Source organism: Labrus bergylta, chromosome 3 (assembly GCF_963930695.1).
Source record: "Labrus bergylta chromosome 3, fLabBer1.1, whole genome shotgun sequence".
In the NCBI taxonomy this organism is placed as follows: Eukaryota; Metazoa; Chordata; class Actinopteri; order Labriformes; family Labridae; genus Labrus; species Labrus bergylta.
This window is the reverse complement of record NC_089197.1, coordinates 19,188,406-19,209,559: the sequence shown is the minus strand read 5'-3', so window position 1 is coordinate 19,209,559 and position 21,154 is coordinate 19,188,406.

The following is a 21,154-nucleotide window of genomic DNA, read 5'->3' as shown; positions in this document are numbered from 1 at the left end:
TTATCAATTTCTTGACGCTTAACCTGTTAAAATTTAGGTTTATGCAGTAAAAACAATTATATTGAAAATCTGACATACAGCTACATATCAAACTTAGAGAATAATGAATGTCAATCCATCTCTTATTGGTCAGATAATTTCTCAGTTATATATCTTGTACATGCTGAACCTTTTCTGTCACCCTCATTTCTTGGTTCCATCTTTCAACACCTAAGCTCATGCGTCATCCTCTCCTTTTCTTTGAAAGACAGCTCACAGGCAGTCCATGTCATGATGACATTTCACTCACATCTTGAATACATGATTAATTGGAATTCACATATTTTCACACTATTTTCTCACCCTTGTATGTCAGCAACATTTTATCAATGAAAAAAATCTGTGTATACCACTCAAATGAAGTTTCTTCAAGAATGCAAGCAAGATTATATTATTCATATTAATTCACAAACAACTGCTACTTTTATGAGCTGTTGAACACTGAGGCTGCAGAGACAGAAATACTGAATAAAACAATGTTTGCTCCTTTTAAATGAGTGAGCCACCTTAGAGTTCTTGTTCATAATAAGTGCAAAAAATCTGACCACCTTATTATTACCTATGAGGGTGGTAGTAAGGCAAAACTGAGAATAACTGAGAATACAGTCTAAGAAAGAGCAAGAGTTTTAACCATTAGGGGAGTCTGAAGGGGAAGTGAAGGCTCTCACCTTCGAATAACAAGACCACTTTTTTCTGCACTGATTTGCCACTTTAAGTTTATTTTTCCATCAGAAATATGGAATTAAGAAAAAATATTTAGTTGTTATTATACCTCTTATATGATAAATTGAGATTGACTAGTTCCCTGCTTCAGTAATTTTACCTTTAATAGATGGTATAAATGTACACTTCAGTGGGAAGACTGGAAAACAGCAGATTTGGTGAAGCAGTAAGCAGACACATCCTTTTGAGTCAGAAATGCTCCAGCTTGAGTGAAAAACATACACTGCTGATTAATTTGAATAGTTCAAAATTTTGGTAAATATTACCATGGAAACACCCGCCTTGTATCAAGTTGGATTAGAAGATTGATACCGTGTCTGTATACACTAAACAAGTTAAAAGAGCTAGCCAGCAACAAATTAGCTTAGCTCAACATAAAGACATGAAAATCAGGTGACCAGCTAGCTCACTGATCAACACACTATATCTTGTTAAATTTGTACAAAAGCCTGGGAGATATTATCATCATTTTAAGGTTGCCAGGCAACCACATGACAGGAGTCTCTTGACCTGGCAACAAAATTCAATAGTAATACAACTCATAGTAACTCCCAATAAAACCACAAGCATTGTTCACAAATGTCTGTGTGTGTATACATGAAACAAGAAAAAGAAATGGAAGTAATGGTGCATCATTGATACTGTTAAGGTTGTTCATGTGTGCCAGAGGGAGCAACATACCACGCACCTTACGTGGAAGCAAATGTTAACAGAGAAGAGACTGACTACAACCTGCCAAGTAATGCTTTGAAGTGAGAAAAAACAAAAGCTGAAGGCTCAACAGGTCTTCTGGATGACAACAGGTTTGGGGAGACATTGTCAACACAGGCTGTCTATTCTTCAGCAATAACTGGGAGTAGATACCTGTCAGTTTGCTGTACACAAAAGGATGCTAGCTTATGTTAGCTTCAGGGACTGGAATTTCTTCTGTGCATGTAAACGTCAGCTGCTCCGTCTTCTTTTCTTCATTCCTGGCTATTGTGTCAGAAAGTACTTAGGTAAGAAAGTACTAAGTAATCATCCACATCTTTAAACTGAATTTCAATCATTCTTATAATTTATTGGTTCAACAGGTGCAGCAAATGGTTGTTCACCAATGACTCTTAATAGAGAATAACTTCATTATAATATTATCAAAAAGTGAGAATGTCAGCAACTGTTTGTGTCAGTTGATGCCAAATTGAAGAGTATATGGTATGATATATAATTTGCATGACATTTGCATGAAAACATCTCCCAAAGGCCTATGCCTACTGAAGTTTTTATCTTAAATCATTTAGCCAGAAGAAACAATTGCTACCAATGACACAACAATCAATATCTTCTTTCCAAGTTTCACATACACCACGAGTGTGTGATTGTAAGCTAGCATGAGCTCAACAGGACTACCAAAAGTGAAATTTATAGCTTTCTAGAATTGAGTCATTGATTATCATCATTCATACCTGAGTATTTCCTAAAAGCCATAAAAATTATCGATACTATATTTCTTGTTTAGCTATAACACATTGACATGGTCCTATTGAGGCACCATTTTGTTGACTAATTAACAAGTTTGTGTTGGACTATGACTTTTTTCTGAGATTGTGTAGAAGTTGAAGTTAAATGTGAGCCTGAAAAATGGACTTTGGCTTATATGAATCTGAACAGCTGATGGATGTCTCCTGCATATTTGGTTTCTTTGGCTCAATAGCAGGAACAGGAATAGCTTCAGTGTTATGAATGAAAATACCACACTGTCTAAACTGTGTGTTGTCATACCCAAACAATGTCACAAGCTGCTTCTGGCAGTTAATAAAGAGCAAACTATTAAAAGGGCTCGTGATTAACATAAAAATGTTTGAAAATAAAGACTGTGGACTAAACACAGGCATGGAAAGCACTGCTGTCATAACGGTATTTGTTGGGATATGGAAGGAATGCTAAGGTCTGGCTCATTAATCCGGCTGAAAGGAGGTACATACAACACGGTTAGGTATTTTGCAGGAAATATTTGACAACATTTACTTTCTTGTTTTCCTAACTGAGTACAGAGCAATTTGAAAAATCCCTTAACAAAGTGAGGACATGCCTGACATAGAGTTCTGACTTAAAGGGATACTTCATCCGTTGAAACATGAATCTGTATTGACATTGGGTCATATATGTAGTAGAAATGTGAAATACATTTTGAAGTTGGTGCCTTCTTGGCCGTGAAAAGGCAGAAAGTGTCTTTTTGGCTCATGTTGATGAAAGACACCAAATCCCAAAATGCACAGCACCACAGGCCACTCCCACTAAGGTCCTCTAGTTCAGAATCAGAAATACTTTATTAATCCCAGAGGGAAATTCGATCGTTACAGTTTCTCCAAAATATACAATAAAGCAGTAGAAATATAGTAATAAAAACATTTACAGACATATTTACTTTATGTTTACAACAAATAAGGCCATTTCCTCACGCCACGGCTGAGCTTGCGGCGGCCGGGCTCCCGGCGAGCAGCCGTCTCGCCGCTATATTTATATTTTTTTCGCAATTATCAGCTTTCTCCATAGAGCCTGTTAGCATAGCTTCCAAGCAATATGGCGAACGTTAAGTTTCGATTCTGGGAGTGTGTCCCCACCCACTGATCTGTGATTGGTCTGTAGCTTCAGCGGTCGACCCAGCTCCTTTTCAGACTTAAAAATACAAAGATTTCCCATCTCAGGGGAAAATGAGGGCGGGATGCATGACCATTCAAAACTACTGCCAGGTTTCTAATGATAAAAAGCTTAATGCAAATGGGTGAAGTATTCCTTTAAGGAAGGCATCCGTAGATTGGAATGTGATTTATGAATGGAACAAATCTGCTAATTTTAAAGGTTAGTCGTCATCCTGATGTTAAACATTTCAATGAGGACAGTTAATGACGTGATTCAGGGGCTAACGGTCATTTTGAATTCCAACAGTTTTTAAACTGTTAGGTATGCATTAAGGAGAAAAAAAATCCAAATTCCATATTCAGTGTTATTCACAATGGTATCCCTCATTTTCTTGTCTTTCTTTATGCGTCTGTTTGCTCTCTGTCGCTGCCTTCCTCCTCCCCTCAGTGTTATTCTCACCTCAAGCTCCCAAAACTGCAGCCTGGCTGACTCATCACTGGCCTTGCCATTAGGCCCCTGCCAACACTCACTGATTAAATCATAAAGGAAGAGAAAAATGAGGGTTATTGAGCATACTGGGCTTGATGCATGTGTCAGTGATAAATAAAGAGGATACAGTAAACAGGGTGATAAAGCATGCACAGGCAGCAGTCAACAGTATATTTAAAACATATCCTAAAAGTTTAAGTCTGTCTTGTCTGGCTCGTATATAACAAGAATACTAGATGTATACACAGTGGACAGCTGAGCACAAATTCTGAGAATGTAGATGTGCGTTTCAGCAGTGTTATTTTAACAGTGACCATGGAGATGATGAGTCCTACACTTAAAGCTGCAATAATCAATTATTGGCCACTAGAGGACAGAAGAACTCCAAAACAAGCTGATAGACACACAGCCTTTAAATATTACAACCTTATAAAGTCGGCAAACTTGGCTGAGTGGTATTGACTCAATACACAACCAGTCAACATGAATAACATCATCATCCAACTGGAGTTGGTTTCTGGAAATAAGAACTCAAAATTTAACAACAAAAATAGTGTTGTGCCCCTAGTGGCACAGCAATGCCATTTATCGTTGTCCTGGATGCTGCAAATCAATTTTAGAAAATAAAGCAATCAATCTGTGGTTAAAATCTTCCCAATATTTTTAGAATGATCACGTCTGTTTAATTCTTGATTCTGATTCGCTAAGTACACGTAGCAATGGTCTGCTATTCCTTGATAGTAGACCATTGTTCAGAAGAACAAACCGTTAGTATAAGTGCAGGTGGTTGCTAGGGGAACGGCTGTAATCACAGATTCTGGAGGAGTATGGAGGAGATGTTCAGTTGTTGTGTATACTGATCTTTGTCTGTTGTTATTGAAAAACCAAATAAAAACAGTTCAAATAAGATGTTCGGGTTGTTTGTTTACTGTGTGAAAAAGAGAAAGGATACAGCGGTAAGTAATTAATAAAGCAAATGTCAACAGATGGTGACGGCTCTGACTCGAGGCAGAAATCCTCAATCAGGTGCTACGTTGATTCATGTGGACTAGTTTACCTTCTCACACCTAGCTATCAGTGGAAATGTTTAGAGTCAGTCGTGTGGTTATTATAAGCTAGTTTAGCTATTTTTTTAAGAATGGCACAGATTTAGCAGTTACTACGGACACAGATCCAACTCTTCATACCAACTGACTGTTTGTTTAGCACAAAAAAAAAAAAGGTAATCAATGAAATTATTTCCAAATCCATGTTTTGTGTCAAATTGTCGATTTCTTTAGCAGGTAGCTGTGTAATAAGTGAGATAATATAGAGGGTGTTATCACGTCCGGTATTATTTAAAGGTATTAAACCACCTGCTAACAAAACATTATTCCTTACATCCAGGAAAATATCTAAGCCCATAGTTTGATAGGCATGACATATACTCTTATTTGACTTAGAGTTACCTGGCATGTTGATTATATTGTGGAAAGTGTGTCTCAAGTGTCGGACACAGACAACTGTTTTGCTTTGATCCTGGGAACACATCTTTGTCTCTTGTTTCAGATTTGAAAAAACATTCACAACAGGGCGACAGATTGTACGTTTCCAAGACTCTTTTTTTCAACATTGCTTCTTTGAACACCTGCTTAATGTATCGATAAAAGCTATGTCTGCTGTCATCATTACAATCTACTGAGCATTTTTTTCTTTTACATTTTCAGTACATTTTTCCCTCTTCATGACATCAGTATCCCTCGGCCTTATAAATAGATATTCAGTTAAGGTTTACAATCAATTTGTTGCCCCTCTTTACCTTTTGCATCGGCCTATCCATTTCATTATAAGGTGTGTGCAGTAAACTAATCCTGCAGTCTGACGATGGAGAGTGAGTGCTGCTCCCTGTAATAAGGCAGGGGAGATGAGTCATCAGCACAAGTAAGGCTTGGAAATAAGGAATGTGGAGACTGTGGCCTCTGGCTGAGATGAAAACCTTTGCATCTGAGAAACAGACACACTCCTGCACAACTAAGGTGACCCACAAAGATCGCTGGATCCCTTGTTGTTTCACTGAGCCTCTACTCAGTAACCATAAATCGATATTGCTATAATTCCTCCCGGCTCCAACAGCGTGATTCACTTTACTAATAAATAAACCTGCCAGTGTTTGAGCTACTTAAATATTTTGAATACAGTCTATCAAATGTTATGAACTTAACATTAACACTGGGATCCAGAGTACACTTTATGGATGCTTATTGTTGTAAATGATCAAAATCCTATTTTTCACTGTTCATCCAAACACTCAGTATGTTTTATACTCATAGGTTTATCTAAAAACACTTTTACAGCACAGCATGTGATATACATCTATATTTAGATATATGCTGGCAAATACAGTATATGACCGCATCCAGAAACACAGACATGATTTTAACAGTATTGAAATCTGGTTAAGTCTAAGCAGCTCATCCATCCCCAGATCATTTAACATACACATACAGTAAAAGAGTCAGTAAATTATTTGTTAACCGTGTCATGTTTCTATGTGTAATTCATCTGACTGTCTTGCTAAACATTATGATGTATTCTTTTTAAACCAATATGCCCCAAATTCTCATTTCTTATACGTTTCCAGGAATACACAAAAAAGTTTCAGCTTTGACTCAGAAAACTTTTAATAAGGAAACAAATATCAGCAGAAAACTCCAGCTCATTTTGGCATTTAATTGGAATCAACCTGCATAATGAAAGATGTTTTGCATTCATATTTGGTAATGATTGATTCTACTGACATTCATGGGGGATTAAACTTTCACTCTTATTTTTATTTTATCAAGAGGTTTTGGTTCCAACTTTTTAGCCATGGTGTTAATCAACTTTAATATTAAATGAGGAGTTCTTTAAAAAACTCTAGTCTGCCATCCAAGGTTTGTTATGGAAATTGTTCATTTGCGCTTATTGTTGTTTGACACAATAAGCGCATGAGTCACAACAGAGGTAATAAACACAACACCAGCTCTACCAAGGATATTTTTTTCAAACCCCTTTTCTAATATTTATTAAAAAATACTTAAGAACATCATGACAACATCAGTTTAAATGTTTAGTATATTTTTATCAATTATGAAAAGGGAAGCAAAAAACTACACTCAACCGAAATTAGTTTGCTTACATGATTGGAGGGCTTAACAGTTTCTTTACATTACATGAAAACACAAAGTCAGCAAGACCTAATTATTTGACCAATATAATTTTAACATTTAATGAATAGATAGCAGAGTTTTTAGTAAAACTTAAGATAAGATCCAGCAGATTAAATTTTTTTAACGTAGTCTTTAACAATGTTAACATGGATGCCCAAAGTCATTCAAGTCCTGTCACTGATTGAACAGCAAATTGAAATTGACCTGTGGCCTGTTATATAGATATGTTGGTAAAATCAGGTAGTTGCTAACAGCCAGTCAGTTAGCTGAAGCAACATACAGTACAGAAATCAGAATCACAAAAGGACCTACAAAAGGTGGACAACCTGTTGTAGGTCCTTGAATGTGACCTTGTTGGTGACCTGTGTACATTACTAGAAAATGTCCTGCTACAACCTTTAGTTATCTTACTTTGTGTTTGGGGTTCTGAATCCTCATCACAGTCCTTGACAAATATAACAGCCCTTGTTGTCAGCTCATTCTGGGCTCTATTGAGGGCCCCATGAAGTGTAATGAGCAAATTGGACCAAAATGTTGTTTGGTGCCTTCTTTAGGACCTAGAAACTAATTACCTTTTATAACAACTGAAGAGATTTTTTATTATTTTTTGCAAAGACATGCAACCAACTCAGAAAACTTGACTTGTAGTCATGTGCTGAGTGGTCGCAGCATAAAGTTGCAGAGAGAGAGGCCAAGCTGCTTGATGGGCATGTCCCTGAATTGTGCCAGGGAAAAATACCAAAAAAAGGTAAGATCTGTTACTTTGTAATATCACAGAATTGTGATTTCAGTGATTTATTGAACATTGTAAACCTCAGTTTTTGAAACTTTGTCCATGTTCTACACATATTTCCAACAAGGTCACACTAAATGTTTGACCAAAAAGATGGAACAGCATAATAAATTATTTTAAATTATACCACCCCGTGCCAAAAAAAAAAGATTTCTCCTTGTTATGTCATGATATGTACCTATTTATTTTCAGATTGTTCTGAAAAAGTGCAGTTGTTGATCCAAAAGTTCACTGACAGAGCTCACTGAAAGGTTTACACCTAAACCATATGACATTTTTTTTCATTAAAGCTTGACTGAAATCAAAAGCAAAGGTACGTCATTGACTTTAGTTCAGGAATTTGTCAACTTTAAACTGAGTCTTTTAAGTTGTTTAATCTTTGAGTCATTGCACCCACTGGCATAATAATTCACATTTCTGCTCTTTCAAAGACAAATGATGACATTTTATTTAGTAGAGACATACCAGTTCTGTGACGAAAGTCCCGCCATAGACAATCTCAAAGGAGTTAAGTCAGTCCTTTAACAACCTTGCGCTCTGTTATGCTGGGAAATACTCCAACATCACAACCATCCCAGTAGATCTAAATAAAAGTTCACTGGCTCTTTTTTTTTACATCATGCTGGAAGAATGCAAAGTATGTGCTGTGTTTTGCCAAACAGACACAGGCCAATCCGAGATTTATACGTCATTTATGGGAAGAGGGTAAAATTATAAATGATGCGGAGCCGGGGGTTTGCCCTGCAACCTTCAGACATGATGCTTCACGATTAAGGTAATGTAATAAAGGTTTACTATGAGGAGAGAGGGGCCGGTGAGTCATAGGTCAGCGGTGGGTGTAAGGTGAGAACATCGGAAAGCCTGAGGCGTTTAGGGAGATAATGAGGCCTTGTGCATCTCCCAAGTGCCCAACATTAAGAGTTATTACTTCCTCTCCTGCTGTAGCTACAAGCACCTTGTTTCATTCATAGCCATGGTACAACTGCCCCCATCGCAAACACAAAGACATACATGTACAAACACATGTATGCGCACACAAAATGCTAAAACTGACTTTCATAGTTCTGTCTAATTGAGGGCAGAATTGAATTGCTTAATTGCTTGTGGATTTCTTTTTTTTACCTCAAAGCCTCATCCATATCCATTCCAAGCAAGTGCCATGGACTGCACCATTTTTTAGATATAAAAAGTAAACAAGTAAATATATATCTTTTTAATCCGTCAAGTTTGACAATTTTTTTTAAAGAGCTTTTAATTTTTTTATTATTGCAATCTGTAATTTTCGTGTGAAGGAAATTTGACATTATGTAAAGAACTTTAACTTAGACGTAAAAAAAAAAAAAAACAGCATTTGGCATTATATTAAAGCGCACATATTATATAGTCTTTTTCAACCAGATGAAATATGTCTCAGAGGTCCCCAAAACATGTCTGGTAAGTGTCTTGCCCAAAATCAACTCTGATCTTGTATTGTATCATGTCTATAAACCCTTCTGTTTCAACCCTGCTCAGAACAGGCTGTTTCTGTGTCTGTAGCTTTAAATGCAAATGAGCTATGTTCGAAGACGCCGCTTTGGAGCAGCTTGGTTGGCTAGGGCTTTCTTTCACCATGTCTTTTTGTTGACAGTGAAAGGCAGACTCAGAGGGCAGAACAAACCCTTAGCTGTGGGAGTGTCACCCACACGGGGGAGGGGTTACTGCCCTTTGTGATGTCACAAAGGGTAAATCTCCAAACAGACAGTTTGAGCACAAATTTTCTGAAAAGTGGAGTAGGTAAAAGACGGAGAAGATGGACTTTTCTTATTATTTAGGGGTTTGTAGACAGGCTATGGACACATTAGAGTTACAAAAAAAATTGTTAACAAGAGATGAACATAAACCAGTGGTCTGTTTAGCCAGCATTGGGGAACAACAGGAAGCCAGAAAACCTTCCTCCAGCAACGTTTTGAAATAAGGGGGTCTTTGAAAGGTGTTGGTTTAACTATTGCTCTGCTTCTGTTTCACTGCTGCTCAAAATAATAGATCTTTTTTAGTTCCATAATACACTCAAAAACCGGAAACTGTGTTTGCAAGTACAAACTTAAATGCCTCACCACACATGAAAAGCAACATAAAACATGAACTATATAAAAACACCAAAAAGAAAAAAAGCACAGCATTCAGGACTTGGGGTTTAATGAAGTCTATAATGGGTCAGAAGATGTTGGCTACACTTTTAACATCATGTCTCTAAGTTCTTAGAGTCGTAGACAACAGTAAAAAAAAGAGCTGTGTACAAACATCTCACTCATTCAGTAATTGAGAAAAGTTACCAAGACTGTGAAATCAGCTTGGTTTACTGCATTATTGAAGTGAGTTAAATACAGCTCCCCAGTTATACATCCATTGACCCAGCTGATGTGAGAAATTTATGTAAGACTCATTCAAAAATGTGTTTCTCATAGCTTAGATATGCAGACTGTCATTTGCTAACTAGATGTGACTCTGGCTCCCAAAGCAGCTCCTGACAACTTTCAATATTTACATTTTTTTGTGTAGCAGACTTAAGAGAAGAAGGATGAATATGGAGCAGAGCTCTGGCTTTGTTCTTCAAAAGGAAACAGTTCCTCATTCTTAAAATATCTGAAGTGCTGTCCTTTGGATGTGAAACATTTACAGGCTCTGTCTTGTAACTGTCAAAACACTTAGTGTTCAGGGTCAGAGTTGTTTTTAAAGATTTCAAATACCTGTTTTGCTATTATTGTTTCATTTTATGTGTCCTGTGGATTTGTTATACATTACCATAGTACATTACTACATTAACGGAGTACAGTAGCCAACAAGTGCAAACACATTGTAATTGATTTCCATTAAGAGAAACGGACCACAGATGAAGAAAAAGTGCAAATTCAAAAACATGCATACAAAAGACCAAAATGAATGAAACATTCTGCAAAAGACGGTGCAGCAGAAAGAGGAAAACATGCACATTTACGGCAACACAATGCTCTCACGTAAACAAGCGGAAAAAAAGGTAAACAAGTGCTACAGAAAAACCACTGAATATTCAGCCACCACAACCAAAGTGTGCCAAGAGGACACTCAGTTGGATGCAATAAAGAAATGTATCTGGTCCCTGATTTGTTCCTCAGAGGTACACGCATATATCAGAGTCAGAGTTATTATAAATTCTGTTATTAATAGCTGTCTTCTGAGTGGATAGCTGATATCACATTTGTGAAACTGAGGTATCTGCAAAAACATAGCATCTACATGTTTTCTATTATTTCTAATCCATAAGGATAAAGAAAAGACAAAAAACGTCTCTCCAGTAAGGCTAATATTTAAAAGTGACCTTTAGACACTTTGTGTTTGAAGTCATATAGCCTGTTGAAAGTCATGAGGTTCAAATTGTGACCTTTTTATGTCAATCAGTGTGCAACTTCTATATTTAGACAAGTGTAGACAAATAAGTAATTTGTCAAATGTTGTCCTTTTGATCACACTGGATGCTTCTTACAAGATTGATGTTGAGACAAAAAGCAGACAGCAGGCCAATGAGGCTGAAGATCACCTCGTCATGCTATAGGAACGGAAAGATCAAGGGTTGCAAAGAGTTGAAGGCAGTGAAGGGGTGTGATGATAACACATCTAAAAGTACAACCAGCCTGTGTAGTCAGGTGTTCCTCCAGCACCAAATATAGCTGAATTCATCATCTTTTAGTAAGATGTAAACACATATTACCCTAATAGTTCTTTAATTAGTCAGCTCCTGATTATTGGTCTACAGTCATTCATCCATTGTTTGAAGATATTTGTTTTCAGCTGAGTGGTAATAAAAACCCAGTGTGTTAATGTGCCCTCCTACCATTCTAGACTATGACTCATATCTTCACTGCAGAGAGTTATATGTGATGTGAATACTTATCAAGGCAACAATCCTGAACTGTTTCCACACTATGTAGTAACATATCTGTCTTTTATGAGCTAATCAGTGGGACAAAGGCATATTAATGTTTGCTTTGATAGCTTAATTAACAACAGTGCATGATGCTACAATGACACACAGGATGCACAATATGTTAACACAGAAGTATACACTTGCGTAAACATTTAACAGCTAAACGATTATCCATTTACATTTTTATTGTTTGTTTGTAAAATGAGGACAGGGTTGAAACTGTACAAGTAAATAACTGATTGCATTTCAGATTCATTTATACATGATACGTCAAATGTTATTCCTGTGTGCGTCTGTTGTTTACAAAGAGACCATTTTTTATACTTCCATTTTTTTAAACCTGTTAGTTGCTCTGTTATTGAGTGCTTTTTGAGAGGGGAGGGGAGGGGAGGGGGTTTATGGCTGACCAACTGAAATAACTGTCGTTTGACGTCATGACTTTATTTTTAGAAGGTAATATAGGGGTGTGGAAGTGCCTTTTCATGTTAGTATCAAAATACAAACAAATAACATACACACACTGACGCACCCATGTGCACACTGTGTGCGTGTGTGTGTGTGTGTGTGTGTGTGTGTGTGTGTGTGTGTGTGTGTGTGTGTGTGTGTGTGTGTGTGTGTGTGTGTGTGTGTGTGCATGTGTGTGTGTATGTCTTCTTACTAATTCCAGGAAAATGTATATTTCCACCTGCTGATGAGCTTTGCGCATACTGTGGGATGCAGTGATGCACAGTGGTAACTACGTTTGTGTATAAAGAAACAATTCATTGGATCTAATATTCTCACAATTTCTGATTGCATTGGACATGGAGGGACTTCAGATATGTTGTTTTGATGTGTGTAAAAAGAGAGTGAGTGAGAGAAGAGGACCCAAGTGCAGACAACAAAACAAAAAAAAATATTCAACAATAAAAATACTTTTTACTATTTTCAAGTCCAACAAAAGTCCACAAAAACAAATCACTTGTAGACACAAGGAGAAATACATGGAAGAGCCAGGAACAAGGGTAGGTAGACATAATGAACTGAAGCTGAATAAATAAAGGGGTAATCAAGACCAGGGGCCCGTTTCTGAAAGAAGGTTTAGTGCAAACTCTGAGTCAGTTAATCCTGAAATGATGGAAACTCTGGGTATTCCGTTTCAGAGGGGGAGGTCACTCAAACCCGAGAAAGAGGGGTAACTCCAGCTCATTCCAGAGGGAGAGGTAACTTTACCTCTGAGTCAGTTACTATGGTAACTGAGTCTGTGAACCTAACCTGGTCGGGAGCAGGAACCCTGAGTTTCTCTCGGTCTCCGCCCTCTTTCAGAGCCATTTAATTTCCTAATTCTTTCATTCATTCAGTCCGTATCACGCCGTGTTCTTGAAGATTCACCGTTTGTATGAATAAAAATCCAGGTTGATTTAATATGATATGTTAGGGTGGCAATACTACAGCGTATAAGACAAACTATTTTATTGAACATGGCATCTTTTAGTCGATCCTCGGTATGAAGGGGCTGCATGTTAATTTAATTAGGTTTAATTAATAAACTAAACAGGATAAAGGTGAGAGGATATGAAGCCTAGGCTATCTGTGTGAATAGGCCTACAGCTCTATGTTGGGAATAAAGTTAATGCACATTCAAATAAACTCTGAATGAAGTTAACTTTAAATCTATATGAGCCTATTATGTTCTTAGTTTTCATTTTGAGCTGTTTTAAAGTCGCCTTTCTTCTGCTGGATTACTTCTTAAGGTAAATAAATTGTAGGTTAAATAGGCCTACAGTTCCACCAGATTTGACCTGTAATAGGCCTATAATAATTCTGATTAAATATTAAATTAATAGACTCCATTACGCGTTGACGCGAGCAGCTGTTTTTGCTAATTTCTCTCTCCTTTGCCGCTGTAACAGTGTTCCTTTTTTCCTTCTTAAAACCTGTTCATATTCTCTGTATGTCTGCATCAAGATAGACTTTAGTTCAAGATGGTTAAAGTAGGAGGATCTCTTTTTTGTCACCTGTTGCCATGCTGAATCGTAGAATCAGGGTTCCATTCATTGTTGGCTTTTTATCATTGTGGTGTATGCGCTGAACACCGAGTGGACCTACTCAGACTTGATTAAACAAACTCAAATCTGCTGGTCTGGAACCAGAAACTCAGAGTTTCCCATCTGAGAGTAAATCAACTCAGAGCTCAGGGTTAGACTGAGGGTTTGTTCAACCTTCTTTCAGAAACAGGCCCCTGGGATGTGTCCGAAATCACACACTCATTCCCTACTCCCTACTCACTATATAGTGAGTTATATGTCGTGGACTATATAGTGCACTCACTCAGTAAAATTAAAAAACATTTCGGATACTAATTGCTCACTCGACGTCATTGTTGTTGCGCAACTAAAACGTGCAGCTTAACAACGGCCGAGGATCAATAATAACTGCATGAATTTCAGTTTATAAATTCTATCATACAGAGCGTATTTTCACAAAACATTTACAAATAATAAATAAGTGCAAAATATGTATTTTCGGAACAAAACTCAATTATTTATGCTCACAGACTTACTGCCTCGTGTCTGTCATAATCATTAGGACAAACTACCGTTACTAACATTGACAATCATTTACGTTTTATTAAACAAGATCATAGATTTCAGTAAAAACACTCCAAATATGAACTTTATTGGGTTTCTGTGTTCATGATGATCTCTCCTCTCGCCGACAGCAGTCAGGTCAAACGCCACTCTCCGCTCGTAAATATCTCTGAACTGCAATGCATGATGGTATATATTGCTCTGATATTGACTATCGGTCGAACACTATTTTTCATAATGCATTGTGGGATACATTGAGTGGACTATATAAGGTATGACCATACTCACTCAGAAGATTTTATAATATAAAGTGAACAGGGAGTGATTTCAGGTACAGCCCAGGTTTGACCAACAAGACAGCTGAAACTGATAAAGGAAATCAAAAAGGGAGGGAAACACACAAAGGGAGAAAGTAAGAGTAGACATGATAAACAGGGGGCAAGAACTACAAAATAAAACAGGAAACACTACAAATTTAAACCGGGAATAATAACAGTAAAATACATTCAGGGAATAGAGAACCATGAGGATAGGAAATTACAAAATAAAACAGGAACTCACAACTGTGGGAGAAAGTCAAAATGAGGGTCATCCTGCTGGAGTTTGGTTGTCAGGGTCATCTGGACTTCATCCTATGGACACAATCAATAGAAAAAATTATACCATGAACATGTACATACATATACAAAAACATCTGCATATACAAATAAAAACAGGAGAACCCTAGAAACAAATCAAGTAACACATAAAGATATGCGTTTTTATATTCCTCAACGTGTATAGGAAGCACACAATGAACTGATAAACATTTCCACTGACAGACAGATTATTAATTTCACCTGGAACAAGAGTCCTAATTAAACAGAATTCATTCATCAACAAGAGAAGGTCTTCATGTGGCGGAGCTGAGACTATCTTTTCATCTGCTGACCCTTTGACAGTGACATGATGTAAGCACTGATAAATCAAAAGCTTGATGCTAAATGTGTGAAGGGTTTCAGTTTACAAGAAATCAGGCATGCAAATAAGATCGTGTTTTTTGTTATTCAATATAAAACGGGTTTTTTTAAATTAAATTTAATTAAATCAAGACTATAAATTCAAGTGGATGTTCATCTTTTTAGTTATTAGGAATCACTTTTCATCTTGAAACTGTATTTTTATTCACTTAACGTTTAAACACACATCAAACAGGTAAGGTATGATGTTTCAACAAATCAGTAAAATATCTGAAGTGGCTATTACTTTAAAATGATCAATAATAAATTATTGAAAAACTAAATATAAGTTGAGTAACCTCCAACTCCCATCATATCAATCTTGTTTCTTGTTACATCAGAATATTAAAAGTTGGGAACCAGCTTTTAAATGGATAACTTTGTTATTGCTTGATTAAGAATAATAATATCTTCTCTCTTTTCCTCATCTGGATCTGATTCAGGTGTAATCTGGCTAAGTGACTCACAGATCTTTGCTAACTAAAACACACATTTTAGTCATAATTATATTTACAAATGTATTGAAACTTAATTTTCCAATACTGACTCTGAGCTGACATTACTTTTATTCTATTTTATAGGAGGGACATTGTTTTGTGTCCTATTTAGACGTTTAGGACTATCAACATAAGAACCAAATCAATGAAAATCAATTGAATCTATTTTCCTGTTTTTTTTTTAATCATGTCTTCTTAAGCGTGAACTCAAAGCTTAAACTTTTTGGAAAAAGCCAATTTTGAAAATGCATGTAAAGAGCTAGTTAAACCAGACCGTATTCCATCTGAGTCTGATATCAAAAACACTCTTTTTCATTCCTTTTTTGTGTAAAATCAGGCTGAGATTTCAACTTAGTTATTTTTTATAATAAAGACAAGGACACAAATTTAAGTCCCTTTTCCATTTAATCTACAGACTGTAATTTAGGATCCTTCTAAAAACTGTTACATGCCTGAAATCTCAGAAATATAACATATTATAACTAACTTCAGTTTGATGTTTTATATATTTACAACTTTTACCACTTTGTGACAGCTGGAACTGATTCATTGAGGGCTTAGTTTGGATTCCTATTAGATTCTGGGCTTCATAAAACTCTTTAAAATAGTCTTCACACAGAAAACACTGCGCACCATTTAAATGTTATGTATTCAGTATTTATTTGGAGCTAGTTAATAATAATAATATTATTTGTGTACATGCAGCTGAATTCTTCAAAATGGACCTTTGGACACAAGATTACATTTCAGACACCAGGACAACTATTCTCTTATTTTGAGACTTTATGTAGCCTATTATATTTAAATATTTAAATGTATTAAACTGCTGAAAGCCATAACATTAATGTTTAAGCTTTATGCTATAGTAGTTCATTCATTGGTGAAACTAAGCAAATTATTCATAAAATCATGGTGTGAAGGATCCTTCAAACAGGCACCAGGGAATAAGGGTAAAGTGATAAAGCTTAAAGATAATGTATTTTATCCAGATATCAAATATTATCATTATAAACAGCAGATTTACAGCACCATGTCGAGACCAAGTTATGCATTATTTCCACGTATTACTGTCAGTGATTCCTTTTAAGGATAATATGTTTTTCTTTTGAATGTTTTTCTTCACTATTTTTACGTGGGAAATAAACATGTATAACAGCAATCAAATTATTTTTTTCTGGCCAAAAGAGAAGAAATTGTCAAGGCTTTCCTTCTCATTTAAACACCTCCTCGCCTTATGTTTTTATAAGGAAAAGAACATAAAATTCTTCAATGTGGATGCTGGAGAAATCTAAAAATGAAGCATCAGTAAAATAAAAGAAAGAATATAAAGACCAAATATACATATTCATTTTAAAAAATGACTGAATGAGGGCCTGTGTATGCGTGCATCTCTGTGAAACCTCCACTGAAAATACCAAGACAGCTTTTCAGTCAGTAGGGGGAGAAAACACTTCATCCCACTCCCAGAATCAGAGCTCTTATCTCACTGCCTCCTGAGTTTCCCTCCCCCACTGTAGGCAACACCATGAGTCAGAGAGTGGCACATTGACATGAGTGGCATGGCCAGCCTCACACAGAGTCAAACATTCAGCGTGGACTTTATCTCACCGACCAAATTTGGGGAGTATATGTTCTTTTTTAAGGGCCACAGTTGTAAATTGGACAAACTTTCTGAACACGCCATAACTCACGGACAGATTTATTGTTTGCAAGCACAGCACTGAAGCTGCAGTCTTCAATCTGAGCCTTTGGGAGTTGGTCAAGGGCACGAAACTAAAATATTTGAAGGACAGGTGAGTGATGTTAGTTGTGATTCTTTCTGTCAGTCCTGGGAATCAGACAAGTATCCTCTCTGGTCGCGGAGGTTACACATTATTCATTCAGTCTCTCATCTCTCTGACTGATTCTTTACTTATCTGTACATCTGTTATGTACCAGGAAGTTTTGACTTACATAGATTATTGATTCAAATTGAAATTGTAATCGTACATAATAATCAAGAGTTAAACTTCAGTGGGTTTGTCATATAAACTCTGCCAAGCTTTACGTTGGGAGTACATTTCATGTAGTCAGAGTATAATTGTCAAATATCCATAAAAATTAAAACAAATATGGGCTGACATTTTAAACATTCCCCTAAAATGATGTCCGATCACATGTTTCAGTACGATAATCTGACCATTAAATGGACTATTGTTAGTGTTAGAAATCTGCAAATGGAGCCACTGGTCATCACAAGTCAAGAAGGCGTGTCTATAATTATTATTACATAATAATATTAAAATATATTCATATACACTGGTGGTCATAAGGCCAGAAGGTGCGTCTAACAATAGGTACATTATGACAGGCGGACTGTCCTTCATTCTGATGGTAACAATAAGTACCACATGGTTAAAAATGGGAAACAGTCCAGTTGTGAAGGTTTTGTCATTATTAACTTGAGCTGAGACTATAAAAGAGGAAAGTACATTTAATGGAAAACTTTTTTCAGTTACAAAAACAGACACACAGAAGGCCAAACTTAGTCTCCTTTGTGTGAGTTCTTTGTTTATTGACCTCCCTGTCACCCCAACCATCTTTAAGTCACCTGACTTCTTCCTATGCTTGACTCCTTCAATAATACTTGGCATGTCGGATTTGCTGTCACTATGGATAACCACAGAAGGCAGCAGCCTACTCAGCTGATTAGAACAGGGTTCTAATGTACCATTTAATATCTTTGATCCTGATAACTACTAATGATGGCAATGTATTTAACTCTAACTGTGTCAGACTTCTGCTGTTTGTAAATCCCCTATCCACCACAAATGCTTTCCAACTATTTCAGTGTGGTACAACATATACTTTATTTGTTTCAGAAAGCTTTTCCTTGACACTGACCATAGTAAGGGCTACTATTACTTTCTCCTGGCAAAACATACAAGCAGTATTTAAACATAATTCCTATTAAACTGGGCTGCAGAGCAACTAACATACTGTATATTGTATTTACTATCTACAAATTGACCTTCTAAGAGTGGGAAATCTAATTCTTGGCAGCACAGTCACCACATATCTGTGGTGCTGGCATCAGAAATACTCTTCAGACCAAAGCATTATCAACAAGGCAGATGCAATAAGCACTTTACGATGCAAAGTGTTAATAGTTTAACTATGGCAGGAGTACTCAGGAGACGTGATTTCTCTTATTCTAAAATCCTCTATTGGATTTATTGCATCACCTTTCACTCAGCTGTTTTTATCTTAAAGTGCTGAAGATATTGTTGAAGAAATACTTCATTGGCATGTTCTAGCACTTTGTGTTGTTGTCTTCTAATTTGCAGGCCTCTGTCTGGGTCTTGTTTTGTTGCTCTTTGACTTGGCTTAGGGGTGACAGTCAGATAGTTTCCCTTTAAACAGAGCTTACTACCAGTGCTGATCACAATAATAACATGCTCTTATCCCCAAAGAAACAGCATCCAAAAAAAGTGTTGAGGGAGATATAAAGGGCAGAGGGTCGGACACAGCGATTGGCAAAGACAGAGTATAGGTCAGGAAAGGTCAGGAGGAGGAGACAGTCAGGCCACAGACGGTAAGAAGGGGGAATCAGAGGACATGCTTTGAAAGTAAAGAAGTCAACATTCAGATTGGTTTGATGTTTTAGGTTTAGGTGTAAAATGTTTCCACAACCTAACGTCATGTTCTAAAGCTGGTGGGATGGTCGCTGTTGTCATATATGCATTGACATGGATAAAGATTGAACAGTTTTTGAATGTGTTTCTTTGATGGCTATAGCTAGATTAACATAAAGTTAAAGGCTTTTGAAATGTACTGAGGTATGAAGTTGTAGATGGTTGGAAATGTGCTTCATTGTCTCCAGAAAGGTTAGGAAATGAAAATATGTTCTTCTCTTCTGCAGCAAATAAACCTTCTGCCAGCAGCTGGTTAGCTTAGCTTAGCATAATGATTTGAAATGTTAAGCACTTGGCCTACAAAAAAACCCTCCAAAGTTCACTTTTAACATGTTGTGTATTATTTGTTGAATCTTGCATAAGTCAGACAGTTTTTTTGTAAGGTCAATGCATCCATCGAAGGAATAGTCCCCCACATAACCCCCCTTTTCAACTACAATGGGTTGTTTTTACTTTTTGGTTACCTACTAATAAAAAAAGCTAGATGAGTAGCTTTTATAAGTGAGCTACAGAGATACTTCACATCAATTGGGCAGAGCTTGTTCTCCCTGTTGCAAGTCTTAATGCAAAGCCAAGCTAACCACCTGTGTGCAACTACATTTCAGGCCTACAGACAAGTGTTTGGTGTTTCTTTACATTTATCTCTCACCAAGATAAGAGTAGTAACGCCTCCTTTTTACCTCCATTATGGGTTCTACCAACCCCTGACACAAGAGCAAGGTGTCATCCCAGAACTATTACCAGGGTAGCTGGTCTTATTGAGTCTCTGAAGGATAGCTTGTGCGTCATAATGAGCACAAATAGAGGAGCAGGATAAAGTGTCCATTACAAACTGGGGATGAGAATGAACTGGAGGAAAAAAACACATTTGAGAAGAACAATGAGGTTAAACGGTTGTGTAAAAATGTAATTCATAGCAACTACGTACACAAATAAGTCAAACTACATGTGATTATCAAAGATAGCAGACACACAAATAAATGGAATACAAATGAAGAGATGCCATGTCAAAGACTGATAGATTGGATAAATACAACAGCTAGATGCGACTCAAAAGTAATTAGAGAGCAAGGGCAGACTGGGAAAAAAGTGAGTCACATTTTCTATGTATGCCTTTGCTATATATTGAGGAGCACATCCTAAATTACACAGTGGCTATAAATAGAAAATGTGTAAATTGCGTCACAAGCTAACTCAAACACACACACACATGCACACACACACACACACACACACACACACACACTCACTCTCTCTCTCTCTCTCTCTCACACACACACACAAACACACGCGCGCGCGCGCGCACACACACACACACACAACAGACATGTTGTGCATTTTAATTGTCTCACCGTTTGAAGTAACTCAAAGTGAATATGTGATTTGTCAATTGATTCTTTTTCTCCCAGGCTATGAATAAAATGCTTAAATTATTAATGTGCTGACGTCAGATGTCCGCTTGAATGTTGTATGTGGTGCAGACCTCTTTCTCCGGGCAAGCTACTTCCCCTCCACCCGGCTCTCAACCCCAGCAGCACCCCCACCACACCACCCCTCCCTCCAGCAGACACCCTCATGCGTCCCCTAGCTGAGCACTGAGCACGTTTTACCAAGAATGAAA